This window comes from Meleagris gallopavo, chromosome 13 (genome assembly GCF_905368555.1).
Source record: "Meleagris gallopavo chromosome 13, MGAL_WU_HG_1.1, whole genome shotgun sequence".
Lineage (NCBI taxonomy): Eukaryota > Metazoa > Chordata > Aves > Galliformes > Phasianidae > Meleagris > Meleagris gallopavo.
This window is the reverse complement of record NC_139416.1, coordinates 17,690,437-17,705,807: the sequence shown is the minus strand read 5'-3', so window position 1 is coordinate 17,705,807 and position 15,371 is coordinate 17,690,437. Positions and strand designations below refer to the sequence as shown.

General features: G+C 50.7%; 1 protein-coding gene across 9 annotated transcripts in view; it reads right to left on the bottom strand.

Annotated features, from left to right (window-relative positions):
• Positions 1 to 15,371, bottom strand: part of ZNF469 (zinc finger protein 469) — a 155,637-nt gene that overhangs the window by 46,633 nt on the left and 93,633 nt on the right. For 6 of the 9 annotated variants that reach the window (XM_085234863.1, XM_085234858.1, XM_085234866.1 and 3 more), the window contains exon 1: positions 4,187 to 4,655. The exons of the other annotated variants lie outside the window; for them this stretch is intronic. The gene's annotated coding sequence lies outside the window, so the exon portion shown is untranslated. Of the gene's footprint in view, positions 1 to 4,186; positions 4,656 to 15,371 lie in introns of those variants that run through there. 9 annotated transcript variants of the gene reach the window in all.

Below are 15,371 nucleotides of genomic sequence, written 5' to 3'. Positions count from 1 at the left end.
TCACCCATGCCACGCTCCAGCTTCAGCCTTTTGATGGGGATGGGGGAAAAAAAAGCACATTGGTGGTGAAGAGCTCCAGCAAACAGGGCAGGGAGCAAGCGGGAAGTCTAAAGGCACGGACAGGAGAGGTGTACTTGCACTGCAGCATCTGCTTTGGCAAAAAAAGAGCGCTGCTTCCTTCCTCCATCCTCTCCTCTCCTCCTCCCTCCTTCAGCTGCGCAGCCGGATGGATCTCATCCCGATGGGGCTCACCCTGCTGGGATTTATCCCGACTGATGGAACGCATCCTGACGGATCTCATCCCGACAGGATTATCTTGATAGGGCTCACCCTGCTGGGACTATCCGGACGGGGTTCATCCTGCCGGCGTTTCTCCCGCTGTATGCTCTCAAATGGCAAACAGGTGGCGATGTTGTACTCCAGGATTTCAGCTTCCAGCCCCAAAAGTCGGGCTGCATCCAGAGAGCCGCCCTCCGAGGCGGCCGGGCCGCATTCCCCCCGGTGTGCAGCGGGGCTGAGCTGGGAGAGAGGCAGAGAAGAGGCGTGCACTGGGCAAGGGCTTTGCAGACAGCCTGTGTGCACCAAAAGCACAAGTGTGCTGGAGAAGATTGTGGGGCTAACAAGTTTTCTTGCTCCCAAAGCCACTTGTAGGTGCAGTCGGCCCTGCATGGCCATGCAGCACTGATGATGGTGTTCTGGGAGGAATCAGCACGATGACATCTTCCTGCACCCATTCCTGGAGGGAAGTCTGTGCATCCCCAAGGGATGCAGCGTGAGGATGAGGGACATGGTATGGGACCAGGGACCTGGAGGTGGCACTGCTGGAGCAGATGGTGCTGCAGAAGCCCGTGGTCATAGCCTGTCCCATACAGTGTGTCCCACCCAGCACCTCCACCAAAGTGTGCCCAGGCTCTGACTTGCCATGGAACCTTTTTTTTTTTTTTTTTTTTTTTTTGCAGAGAAACGAATCTGGAGTCTGTCTCTGAAGCACATCCCTGACCCTGTGCTGGAACAACCTCCTGCTGCTCATCCTCTAGAAGAGGAGGTGGAAGATCAAGTTGAAGCTCCTTGCCCTCGTTGTGTCCACAAGCAGGAGATTCCCACAGTGTGAGATGCGTTAAGTTACAGAGCAGTGCCATGTTCCCACAGGCTGGTGGCATTTCTTCAGCAAAGCCCCTTTGGTCACAGCTCATGGGACACCAGCCATGCCAGGCGATGGAGAGCAGCAGCAGAAGGGCTCCCAGTGGTACCAGGCTGAAGGGCTCCATCCTGCACTCCAGCACCATCTGTGCAGGAAAAGGTGAGCACTCCACGGAGGGGACAGACCGAAGTTCTGGGTGAATTTCATCAGGGGAGGCTGAGGCTGTGGTGTGAAGGTTCAGAAACACACGGCAGCATCCTCAGGCACGGCCCAGCAGGATGAATAGTGATGGTAAAGCGCAGGCTAAGAGAGCGACGCACCGCACTCATCCCAAAGACCCATCTTGCAGAGCAGACACGAGTCATCTCAGGTCACATCCAGACTCTGCAGAGCTCCCACCCACCAACCCCAAACCCTATCCTCATCATACCACAGCAACCAGAACCACCACGAAGCCAAACGTGCAGCCTACAGGATGGCAAACGAGCCTGATCCCACTCCCCCGATGCCTGTAGATGGAAAGCTGCAGCTGACCACCCTGAAATCTCCCTCTGCTACTCAAATCTTGAGTTTCTGCATAAAAACCCATCTCTGAACACTGCTGGGCAAATGCCCTCCTCATCCCTAGCTCATTGATGAATGATTTCTCTCTGTCAGCTGGTGTGGGGTCAGGGTTTGGTGAGCTGTCTTGCAATGGGACGGCACGAGCTGTGCCAAAATGCACATAGGAACAACACACGGTGTTTGAACCACCCTACAACCGAGCCTTATTTAAAAAAAAAAAAGCAAAACAAAACCCCTTCAGAACAGAAACATGTAAATCCCAGCTCCTTGCTGGTGTTATCTAGCAGCCAGAGAAATGCATGCTATCTGAAACCACCATAAATATTAGGGGATGTCTGATCTCCAAGGGCCAGCGGATTTGATGTGTGGATGCTGTCATCTAGGAACGAGCAGGGAGCAGCAGACGTGCACTACTGACTCACACTGCAGAGATGCTGGGAATCAGCTGCAGTTCCCCTGTTTTCATAATCTCACATATTTTATTTGCTTAAGGTTGTTGGTAACTGTTGCTTAGTAGTGGGCCACTGGCCCTTTAACACCTTTCTCCTCCAAGGATGGGCAGCCAAAGAGGACGGCGGGTGATTCCAGGGTGTTTCATTCCATGGGATCTACGGCAGCTCTGCTAAAGGACTTTTGGGTCGCTGGGTGCTTCGATCCTGAGCGCAGCGCACCGAAACCACAGCAAAAATCAGAGCAGCAGAACAACTCCGGGCACATCTGCTGGCCACGGAGGGCTCCAGAGACCCCTAAAGCCATATCCTGGGTGGGTTGAGCTCCATCCCAGCCCTGAGGAGCACCCCCAACCCCAAGCTCTGCTGGCACCCCATCGCCTCGCAGCAAACCACCATTCTCCTGCGGTGCCCAGTGCAAATCATTGCTTTAAACATGTGTGCTTTGGGGTGTACTCAGCAAATGTCACCCTGAGAGTGGGGGGCAGACCGGCGGATTGTACAGAAGTGCATTCCTGCTCCCAGGAAACATCTCCAAGGGGTCACTAGTTTGCCCATATCTGCCCACAACCAGCATCCTGCCATGGGATGCCTGCACACACCTCCCGCAGACAGGACAAGGGAGAGAAGAAAGAAAGACATCCTGTAAGACCCCTCATTTTTCTCTAATTTTCCTCTCCTTTAATTACAGACAAGCTCACAACACCTCGCTCCCTGCGACGTGTCTGGGTGCAGCAGCGATGCATGAGGATTCTCCATGCTGTGGGGATGGAGCTGCACATCCTATATGCTCCCCTAGGAAAAATCCCACCTGGATGCCAGTCCCATGGCACCGTGCAGAGCAGGGCAGGGGCACACAGGGAGATCATGGGAGATCATGGGATGTGCAAACAGAGAGCTGTCGCTTTTCAGATGACCCTCCTTATGATTTTAGAGCGGTAGAGAAGGAAGCGCGCTGGTTCTGATGTAAGATTAAAAAGGAATCGTGTCACCAATCCCGCTGGGAGTCCCTAGGCCCAAAAGATCCCACGTTGACATTACAGCACTGAGATAATGCTAACCTCCATATGGATAAAATCGAAGGGTTTTATTTAAGGAAGCGTTACTTGAAACGAGCGTATTGCGGGAATCTACATCAGCCCAGAAGCCGGGTGTCCCCAGCAGCCAAGCACATTCTCAGTGTCACAAGCTTGGACATCGCTGCGATAGGAAAATTAAAACTATTTTGGGGCAGAAAGCACCAAATTTGGGGACCGACCTGGAGAGTGGCTGAGGATCCGTGCGCGCGCGGGGCTGAGCCATCAGCACTGCAAAGCGATACGGTCCTCACCAGTACTCCCCGCGCGCATCGCAGGAGCTCCTCATCTTGAATGGGTTAATCCCATCTGGTTGGGAACAAAACCTCTTCTGCGTGTTTTTCTTTCATTTACCACCAACAAAAATGCCTGTTTTCACCGTGTGCCTTTTTGTAAATTAAACAGCTTCGTCGCGTCATCGGCTCCAGCGTGGATTTGTCTGGGGAAGAGTTACTGCCTTCAGCCCTGAGGCAGCTGCCTGACTCAAACTCCGTCCTAAGTTTCTAAAGGATTCCACGAAAGCCGTTTGTACAGAAGAGGTAGAGCCTGCGCGCCCATAGCGCGAAATGAGAAAGGATGAGAACAGTTCTGCACGGTGCCCCAAACCCAACGAATATTCTTAAACGCTCTTAAAATCGCCCACGGGTTTTCAGAGAGGGGGTGGGAATCCCCCAAATGACAGAGTGGCTTCTGTGTTCCGCTTGGTGTCCCCAGGGCAGGAGCTGCCCCAGGTGCATGCATAGGGCCAGGGCATTCCTAGTGCCGAGGACACCTCGAGCTCCTGGCACCGGGGGAAGCCCTGTGGGTGCAGTCAGAGTGAATGCAGAACGCGGCCCCTTCCAACCACCACTGCCACCGAAAAAGCCCAAACAGTCCCCTCACCCCACCCCCAGCATTTCCCCAATCCAACCGCAACACGGCAAAACCAAATGGATTTTCCAACAGTGTTCCCTCACCTTTCCCCGCGAGTCGGAAGCAGCCCTGTGCTGCCTTCCCAGCCTCTCTCTGCGCTATCTCCAGTCTTCCCGTGGCTCCGGCGGGGCTGGAAATGCCATCAGGCTCCGGCGATATCCAGGGGAGCCCCTCGCCGTCAGCCCCCGTCCACCTGCCCGCGCGTTCCTGCAGCCCGGCGGTCCGGCGCGGCGTGGAGCAGGCATGAATCCTTCCCTGGTGTCTGCTGATGACTTCACTTCATTAGCATGCTCCTGATAGTTCTCTCTGACTGTCTTTTACTGACTTTAAGGCTCTGCTAATCAAAATACTCTAGCACTTAACTATTTCCTGACTCCGGGCTTTTGCAAGACGAAGCCCCGCGGGGTAACAAATCCCAAACGGGAACAGAGACTGGGATTCGTGTCCCAGCCTGGACCCGGGAGCGTTGTTTGGAGCTCTGCAGAGCAGTGTGCTCCGTCCGGCTGCACCCAGGGCACAGTGCTGCTGTGCTGCGCGGGACCTTTAGTGCAGGCGGATGCAGAGAGGAAGGAGCCTTTCCACCTTCGGGGTGAGATTTCCCCCCGTGGAGACGGAGTGGTTTTGTTTAAAGGCGGCTCAGACAGAAGGAGCTGAGCGGGGTTTGGTGCATGAAGCTGTCACCCCGCAGTCACCCACTCTATGTCACCCGCGGGCACTGTCACCGCTGCCATTGCCTCCTTGCTGGCGTGAGTAGGGACGGAGAACTTTCTGCAAAAGCAATAGGGTTTCTGGGTGAGAGGAGGGGTGTGCAAGGTGCAGGCACAGAACACAGACCCGCCAGCAGCATGCTTGACACATGGGACAGCTGCAAGGACAGTGCCCAGCACTCTGGGTGCCAGCCCAAAGATTTCTCCCTACACTTCTCACTGCTTTGGAGTCCATGTCAGGTTTTCCTTGGACAAAGAGAAACGGGAGTGAGTTTTGCAACAGTAGGATAGGGGGAAAAAAAAAAAAGAGAGCAAAACTACATAAGCCCATGTGCAGCTCTTCCTGGGTGCATGTGGTTGTGCACCCATGGTTGCAAACAGCGGTGTTTCCCTCTGTACAGTGTGCAGCAGTGTCTGTGTGTGCCATGTCCATTTTTTGCATGCAGAGTTCCTGCATATGCGGATGCTGCAGCCATGCATGCATGCAACATATGTGTGGGTGAGGGGCTTGCATGTGTGTGCATGCACATGGGGTGGGAACACGGGGTTTAACCATTTCGCTGTCAGCTCTGAGCACTCTGCCGCCTGGAAATGAGGCAAAATCTCTGCGCCTGCGCTCTCACCCAATTAACACCTTCTCGCCCTAACGAGAAAACCATCCCCAAATAGCTTTTAATAAAGGCCTGCTGTGCGCCGGGTCGGAGCGTGGAGCTGCTGTTGCAGGAGCAGCTGTGGGGTCCGTCGGGTTGGAGGCCTGATTCATACCCAGCAAAATGAGGTCAGGAGCGGATGAGTCTCCGAATGTTCATTTCTTCGCACAGGAGGTGACCCACATTTTTTGTGGCTGATTCACAGCTCAGCTGCAGACACGGCTATCTTTAGCCCCGGGGAGGGACGCGGAGAGGCCGTGCACCGCTGCCAGCCCCCGGCCCCTCCACAAGAGCCTTCTGGGGGCAATTATTTCTATAATTTTATATGTAGATATATATATCCACCTCCTCCTGCTTCCTACAACTTCTGCTGGAAGAGAGCAAGCCCACGAGCAGCTTTCCTGCAGAGCTGAAGGAGTAATGCTGCCCCAGCTGGGGGAGATGGGCACATCCCTGTGCACTGCGCACCACTGGGTGCCCGCCCACCGCAGCCCCTTTTTGGGACCTGCTGGATTCTAGCCCAGCCACAGAAGGACAAGAAATGGGGACTGGGGGTCCTAACACCCCATCGTGCTGTTGGGGCCATGGGAGCTGACAGGACCGGGGGTTGCCAACACAGCCTTGCCATCATCAGCAGGGTGGGAACTGGTGGCTGTGTGGTCATCGGGACCCCCCCCAGAAGAGGAGGGCTCTGTTTATGCTGATAAGGGCAAAGGATGCTAAACAAAGCTGCTTTCTGCTCCAGCTGGGCCCAGCACAGCTCTCCAGCACTTTCCCGTGCAAAGGAAGGAGCTGCTGCAGTTGTGGCCACATCCAGCACCCAGAGTGCAGTTGCATGAACGATAACATTTTAGCTATGTTTATCCTTCTCCTTCAGGGAGGGATCTTTCTTTATCTGTTTTCAGAGTCCTAAAGCACATGTTTACTTTTTACAATGAGAAAAGTCTCCAGCACTGGCGCAGGAGAGCCTGAAGCGCGGGTGTGAGGGTGATCCTGTGCTTAAAGGGCTAAAAACGACTTGGCTATATTTTTTATGCTAGACACAGCAAAATAACAGTCTCTGGCCCTGTCCCATAACAGCAGAGCGTGCGGAGGGTTGCTCCCTACGAGCACCTCCCTCCCTGGGCAGAGTCTTGCAGGGAAGGTGGTCCCAAATGGTCAGTCACATCACAGATACACAGAATGAATCATGGGATGGTTGGGTTGGAAGGGACCTCAAAGATCCTCAAGCTCCAACCCCCTGCCATGGGCTGGTTGCCTTCCACTGGATGCCCATGGCCTCATCCAACTTGGCCTTGGGCTCCTCCAAGGATGGGGCATCCACAACGCTCGGCACAATTTTGGGTTTCTCCCACTGGTTTGGGTTGAAGACAAGTAGCTCCCAGCAGTTCCCTTGCTAATATCAGCAGGCAGTGATTTCAAAGCCCTAACCCCCAAGCACAGCCTCACACATAACCACGGGAGAAAGCATCACACACATCCAGCTTGCACTTGTAGCACAGCCACATGAAATGCAAATCTTGCTTTGCTTGAGAGCTAATGTGAGTTGGCAAGGAGGGGGGGGATTTAAGTCTCTTCCTGCCTTATTTAATACGTGGACACCAATCTGGGAGGCAGAGATGATGGGTTCTCCCTATCCATCCCCTGGCCCCTTCCCTCCGCCTATACAGTAGAGCATGACTCATCTATTTCATAACAAACACGAGTTGGGTAAAAAAAAATAAAATCCCCAAACCCAGCAGCACATGCTTTCTTAAATAATAAACATATAAAAATGTTAATTAAATCATGCTTTTTGACTGAGAATGATGGGAAAATACTTTTGCACAATGCTGAAATCAACACAGCTTGCTTTTTTTAACATCTTCTTGCAGCCAAATAGATGCAAAGACCAAGCGAGATGCGGGACACGCACTGTGCAAGTGCTGCAAACCAAACAGCCTCTTCTTTCTGCAGGAAAGCATCTTCTGCTCTAAGGGAGGATGCCAGATGACTTAATTTGCCACAAACATCGCTCCGAATGAGTCTGTAGTAAGCACAGATATGAGACCCAGATGTTGACCACAGCCCCACCAGCAATTAAAAGAAGAGATCCAAAACTGAAGGCTCCTGGTGCCTCTCAGACACAACAACAGTCCCAGCAAGACCAATGCCCTTGCTTTGAACAAGCAGAATTTTAGTATGGCAATAATGCCTTGGCCAAACCGAGCACAGCACCGGGAGCAGATCAAATCCTCTGCAGACATTGGCCACTTGGAATGTCCCATAAGGACATTCCCGGGGATCTCCTTCTTGCAGCATTATTCATGCTGCTCGGGAGAGTCTTGGTGTCTGGCTTCCCCAGTTGTCCCATGGATGGACTCCAGCCTGCATCAACAGGGATGAAAAAGAGAAAGGACGTGGGAGCTTCCTAGAAACCCAACAGCCACTGTGCACATGGTTTCTGAAGCGAGGAGGAGGCATTTAGTGGCCTCTGTTGTGGGGAGATGCTCTGGGATGGTATTGAAGTGGCCTGAGCCAGACAAAAGCATTTCAACAATAATGTTCCCAGGCCAGAAATGAAATCTGAGCAAAATGCTGGAAGTTACCCAGCAGAAATAATAAAGCATGTGTAGGAGCTTGCTGACTACCAGCTGTTGGGAGAAACCCAGCTTTGCCACCATCCTCAGAGATTTTCCTTCACTCCCTTGTAGAAAATCCATCCTCCCAACCCCACCAAGCAACAACAACCTTCTGGAGCAGGAGGAGCCGGGCTCCACCACCTCCACGCCTTGGCCAATCCTTCCATGTGTTGGTGAGGGCAAGATCCTCCCGTACTACACCATGGAGTGCTCTGGCAATGGAGATCTTGTCTTCAAGAGCGTGGCTATGATGGTCACCGACACCCAAAGCTTCTTGAGGGACACCTCTGGCAGCAAATTCCTCCTGACCATGTAAGAGTTCAGTGTGGCCAAGAATGGGATGGGATTCAACACAATGACAGCCAGCCCCAATCACTTGCTGTGCTCAGGCTCTGCTAACATTCACCATCCTTTTTTTTTTTTTTTTTTTAATCAGCTTTTTAATGACTCCTATCATTAAAAACAAAGGAAATTACACTAAAAGGACCGTGTTAAAATAGCTTTAAGGGCCTGACTCTAGCTGACACCTATAGTTAGAGCGCGTTTTGCCAGAGCGTGATTCATGCGCAGATTGTTGGCCAACACGGGCCATTTCCATTATGCAGCAGCAGTAGTTCAGATCTCCTGCTCTGTTTGTACAGAGCTTGGCACCAAATGCTTGGCTCCTGGCCTGCTGGTGGTACAACTTTATCTAAAACCCTTTGGCTACTGTCGCCCACTACAGGAATTGAGTTAAAGCTGGGGAAATGGAGAGGGGAAAAAAAGGGAAAAAAAGGCATTTTGTGCAGCTGGCCCAAAACGTAAAAGAGAAACCTTCCAGCAAAGTGGAGAAAATGTCTCTTTCAAGGACACGTGATCAGTTGCTCACCAACTGCAGAGGGAGAGGGGGTAATTTATTGGCTGATTAACCGCAAAGGGAACTGGGGGCTTTCTAGAAGTGGCATCTTTGTCCATTTTTAGGAGGCTTCAGGGCAATAGAGTCCATCTATGCCCCAAACTCTGCTCCCCTCCCACCACAGCCAGATTTTCAGGTCTTCTCCTTGTTCCAGCGCTCGCCTACATCCATAGGTCCCAAACGGATCCTCCCCATCCTGCCAGATTGGACGGAGCACGCAGTGGAAAGCCAGCCAGCAATAAAGCCATCTCTGGGATATTTTTTTAAGGTTTGGTTTGCAGTTTTCTCTCCTTGACACATACTGACAATAGGGGAGAAGCCAGTGCTTGAAAACAGTGCAAGGACAGAATGTTTGGTTTTTAAAGAAATGCAGTTGATGTCTAAGTTTGGAAAGGAAAATGAAGGCCGGTTGGTTTCCCAATCAGGGATCCTCATGCAACGAGGATCCGGGACCCACATTCCTTAATCGCAGAACCACAGAATCACTCAGATTGGAGAAGACGTCCAAGATCCCCAAGCCCATTCCCAACCCATCCTACTGTGCCCATAACCATGTCCATCAGGGCCACGTCTCCATGGTTCTGGGACACCTCCAGGGATGGTGACCCCAACACTCCTTGCCAAACCTGCAAAAACCACACTCGCAGGGCAGGTGACTGCAACAAGCGTGTGAGCAGCCAGCAGCAATGGCTGGCTGCCAAACCGCTCCTTTGCATCCTGCTGCTGCCCAGCCTTCCAACAGCCTGCGGCCCCGCGTGCATCACCCAGCCTGGCTGTGGTTTCCAGTCCCACCTGCTCCAATTCCCCTGCCCTGAGGGCTTCGGTGCAAGCTGCAGCACGCGGGGCATGGAGCAGCTCCAGCAACCCCATGTCAAGGAGGAATTTTAACATGGCTGATTGCTGGGAGGCAATTTGGATCCGTAGCACACCTACACAATGCACAGGAATGAGGCAGCAGAGCATTAAAAACCACAGAAAACAGAAGGGAATTAACTACTTTTTTTTTTTTCTTCAATTTTTTCTTTTCTTTTTTTTTTTTTTTTTTTTTTTGGAAATGGCACGCTCTGCCAAGCGTTCTTGGAGTCCAGCATTCTTGTACTGCATCCAGCCTTGCCAGCCTCCAGCATGCAGAAGTCATGAGTCAGGGTTTGAACAACAAAGTGATACTGACTCAAAAATAATTAGACCGAGAAAAAAATATATATATATTAAAAAAAAATTAAACGCGGTTGCATCACTTGATTTTCACTCCCAGCCTCCATCCCTTTGGCACGCTCTGACATCACCTTTGCACTTCGCAATTACATCATTTTGATTCAAAATGAACTCGTGCATGCCCAAGCCCTGACTTGGGATATATCCCATCCCAGCCCACGGGCTCCATCCTGCTGCCCTCCTTCCATGAATAGTGGAAACAGGAGACAGAGGAACTTTCCTATGCCTTATCCAGCTTTTTCTGCTGCCACATTATCATAATATTATATTAACGTGCAAATTGTGATCGTTGGCAATAAAAAAATAGGAAAGAGAATGGAACCTGTGCACGAGCGGGAACTCAAATTTGGGGACCAAGAATGAGTCAGTACAGATTCTTATTGTTTTGCTTTCAAGGACATGGTAATTCCCAGAATGAGGGCCTTCAACAAAGCACCCAGAGCCTCCGGAGGAAGGATTTCCACCCCTGAGCTCTTCATTTAAAGTGTTTATGGGTTTGACCTTCTGACTTCTGTGTTCCTCCATGAAAAAGATCTGAAAAAGGCAGAAGTTACAGAACCTCTCACTTTTATACAGTTGGACAGTTTTCTGTCCAGTGAGAATCCCAAAGTTCTACAGGTCGGCGCTACTTTATAACCTACTGACTGCACAGATACACGTGAATATACTGCCAGTGTTATTAAAGAGACAAAAAAGTGCCCCAATATGTGCAGCAAAGCGATGCTCAGAGTGCCAGCTTCAGCCCTGCGAGCCACAGCCTAAATTAGCCCCAGGAAAATGAAAGCAAGGTAATTAAGAGCAGATTTGGCCCTTTTTGTATACGAAAGCATTCTGGAAACTAATGAAAGCCCTGTCCAACGCAACGCTGTTATGCATCCAGAATGCCACGAATGTGCTGGCGAGTGTGAGGACGGGAAAGTCAGCAACCCAACAGCCCCAACACCCTGCAAGAAGCCTCTGGAGCAGGCACTGGATTTACGAGGTGTCAGGGAGAGGAGAGATCACAGAGGATCATCCCCTTCCTATGCAGGAACTGAACTACAGCCAACGGGAAACTGAGCGGGAGCTGTGGGAAACCTGGTTTTCTGCTCATGGGGCTGGTGGGAATAAACGCATGATGATACAGGGTTGGAACTTGGTTTCATGCCCTTAGAATCGCAGTATCATTAAGACTGGAAAAGACCTCCAAGAACTTCAAGAGGATCCCTAAATTTCTTCTCCCGGAGAGTGGTTGGGCAGCAGCACAGGCTGCCCAGGGGGTGGTGGGAGTTGTCCCTGGAGGTGTCCCAGAACCATGGAGATGTGACTCTGAGGGACGCAGTTATGGGAATGGTGAGATGTGTTGGGGTTGGGCTTGGTGATCTTGGAGGTCTTTCCCAACATGAACGACTGATTCTATGATTCCAAGGGTTTCTTGGAGTTGGAGCCACTCACACTCTTCTCGTCCATCCCAGGAAAGTGCTCCCCGCTTTTTCTCTCCAATAAATAAACCCAACCCCAACTGGGCTGAACTTGCCTGACTGCGGGTGTTGTCTCTAATTTATGACATCTTGAGATAGGCCCAAATCACAGCACGGAGGACCTCATCCATAACCACATCCCCACCACGCTCAAACAAAGTCCTCGCTTCAGCTCCTATCTCCAGACAGCAACAGAAAAAATAATAAAATTGCAGGAAATTAAAAATGCATAGTATTTGTCAACACCTCTATGCTACAGCTTTGACATTTTGTTTTTCTGCCCAGCAGAACCAGACAAAAGGCATTTTCTCCGCCTGCTCATTCTTGGTCAACCTCTTGAATTTCAGGCTTTCTTGGGAGGAAACTCAGTAAAAAATGACCTTTCTTGAAATGCTCATAAACCTCGTCTAACTTTTTCTTTTCCCCACTTGCCTTCATGCCTTCACGCTCTGCGTACTCATTGGAGTGTAGCGTTATCCTCCCTTTTTATTTTCCTCCCTCTTTCTGCCACTGGATCTGCCCGAGCAATCCTCGCGGAGCAGGATGAGTTTTCCATCGTTTCTGGTAGCAAATTCTTTATGTTTCATTTGTGGCTTTGAAGCAGCAGCTCAAGCTCCAGAAAGGGCGCAGATGGGCCAAGGAAATATGAAACATTGTCATATTTCTCATGTCGGAAGAATTTTTAAAAGGTTGCATAGTGGAAAAAACGAAATATGAAAACCTTGTGGAAGTGAGGAGGTTCCTCGAATCCTCTTGCCAGCCCCCCTGCTACCGCAAAAAAAAAAGGGCAAAAGCAGGGGAAAATGTCAGCAATTCCCCTAAAAGCACATCTCACCCAACAGAAGGAAAAGCATTTTAAGTTCTGCAAAGCAGAAAGCCATCCAAAGCGGTAAGAAGTTTTTTCTCGACATTTTTCCCATAGTTGTCCTATTCTAATAATCATTTTCACTCTCTTCTTCTGGCACAGCAGCCCAGAGCCGATGTGTTTATGTCACTAAAGCTGCCTATGTACTCTTCAAAACTATTTTAATGAAAACGAAGCAGTAATGGAAACATTTCTATTTCCCATTTGTTTTTCTAAAGCCCTTTTACTACGAAAACCCAAACCCTGGGCTCTGGCTGTGCTAACAGATGTCTCTCTTCAGTGTTGTTGGCCATCATTCCATGGGGCTCAGCTCTTGGTAACCCCTCCTTTGATGGCCCCAGAAGGCCATGGGGACACGTGGGCAACGTCAGGACACTGGGTGATGCAAAATGGGGACAGCCCTTGGGGACACGGAGGTGTTGGAGAACTGTGGAGATGTGGCACTGAGGGACGTGGTGATGGGCATGGTGGGGTGGCTTGGGGTTGGGCTTGGGGATCGTAGAGGTCTTTTCCAACTTGAATGATTCTGTGATTCCACAATATGGGTGAAGTGGTGAGACAGGAGATGCTCTTTGCTCTGTCCATGGGGATAGGACGCATTGCTGTTCTGCAGCAGCTCCGGGTCCTGCAACACTGAGCACAAAGGCGTTACATCTGGGAACAGGGCACAGCATCTCCTTAGGAAATGAATACTTTATTTCTGCCCATCTCTCTACCTGCCCCAGTCTGCAGCAGTGATTTGGGCATAGGCTCCCCCAGCAGCTCTAATAGCATCCAGCAGCTGGCTGCCTCCTGCTTATCGGAGGGGAGGGATGCTGCCACGCCATGCACGAGCCAGAACACTCCCTTTCTCTCTCTTTTTTCAGCTGTTCTTTCACTTGAAGAATGAGGTGGTTTATGAGGATTTTCTTCACAGGGGAAAAAAATGCTTCAAAATATCAGACCGTGAAGGCAGAGAATAAGCTGATTTTTCAACACTTCAAAATTATGTCATAAAGGCCCAGAAAGAGGCTTTGGCTGATACATAAACACAGAATCCAATACAAGTTACAGAGTGATTAACTGAAAGCAGCGTTTCCAGAGGAATAATATCTACACAAACAGCCACATGCTCTGTTTGCTAAATGAAGAACAGCTCTTTGGGCTCTGCCAAGTGTCCTTTTTTCTTTCTTTTTTTTAATATAATAATTAAAGAAAAAGATTCGAGAGCGATCATCCCTCTCATATTAAATGCAGAAATAATGCCCAACCTGTGGAAGTTTTGCATTATTGGGGTGCATCATTGCCTCCCTTTTCCTTTGCATTGGATGCCTGTGCCTGCAGGAGCTGGGTGGGCAGCAGGAAGATGTGTGGATGTGGGATGACAGCTGTGGTCCGACCATAACTGCTGCTGGGAGGAAGGGGAAGCTCCTCTTTATAAGCTCATTAATCATAAGTGTGGTCTCACTGGGAGAGTGCCAGGATGGGATATTTGCTACCTGCTCCTCCAGCTGCAGCCAGGGCTGTGACAGCATCTCCTGCTGCACTGCAGGTGGAGCTGGCCAAACCTGCAACCTGTGCACAAGGTAAGCGTTCCACCCCCCAGAGTGATGCTTCCCTCCCTCAAATGGATGCTTTCTTCCCAAATTTAAGCTCCCTGTCCCAAAGTGATGCTCCCCTCTTCCAAACTGATGCTTCCCTTCTCAAAGTGATGCTCCCCACTCCCAACATCACGCTTCCCCTTCTCTAAGTGATTGCTTCCCCATTTGAATGTGATGCTACCGCATCCCTAGATGATGCACTTCTCTCTCCTCCCAAAGTAGTGCTCCCCTCTCGGAAAACTGAGGATCTGAGCACCCTGGTGGAGCCATGTACCTGTTCATTGCAGGGGTGTGGGACCAGATGATGGCCTTTAAAGATCTCTTCTAACTCAAATCATTCTATGATTCTATGATTCTAAAGTGATGCTCCCCCCTGCATCCCTTCAGCCCACCCAAGGATGCCCACGTTGCTCACCATGGGCCACGAGCACAGTGCTGCTGGTGGTGACAGCAATGCTGAATCACAGCAGTTGGGCTCAAAAGGGAGAAAAAAAAAAAAAAAGAAAGAAATTCATAATCCTCCTAAAGTGGAGGAGCAGCCCCAGGATTGTGCAATTGCATAAAACTCAGAGCAAAAGCTGGGTCCCAGAGGCAAGTTTCCTATGGAAAGATGCACAGCGCAGCCCCCCCGGAGGCAGGGTGCCATAAGCAGAGCCCGGCGGCCGTGGAATGGCTTTAGCAGGGCACTGTGCTCTGTACAGCATGTGCCTTCAGCTCCCAGTTACCATGGCAAAGAGTGAATCTTTGAAGTAAATAGTCTGTGGGTGACGTCCCAGGTCGGGTTATAGGCTTGCATCATCTGATCCGCATTTTATTCCCATTCTCCCTGCTCCCTTTTTCCTCCGAGCACAGACAAGCACAAAACTCTCATGGCATGGAGTGTGTCTATGGCTGCACCAGCTGAGACTTCAGTTAAAAAGTTTTCCTGGCACAAAAGCAATGCAGAAATGGGAAAGCAAGGCAGGCACAGCAGATTAGAGGTTAGAAAATGTGCTTTTAGCTTCAGCAGCCTCAGAATTCATAACGTAAAGCCTCACTTGGGAGAATACTCAAGCACGTAGCTGGCATTAAGCGGATGCTTTAGGTTCACCCTCATCCCTGAAAATGTAAAGGCACCACTGGGTCATTGCATAGACACAGGAGAATGCAGAGGGGCAGGGGCTGCCCAAGGCGAAATATCAGCACCTTGAGCTCATCTGCTGCCCATAATGAGGGTAGCAAACCCACCACGTGGGT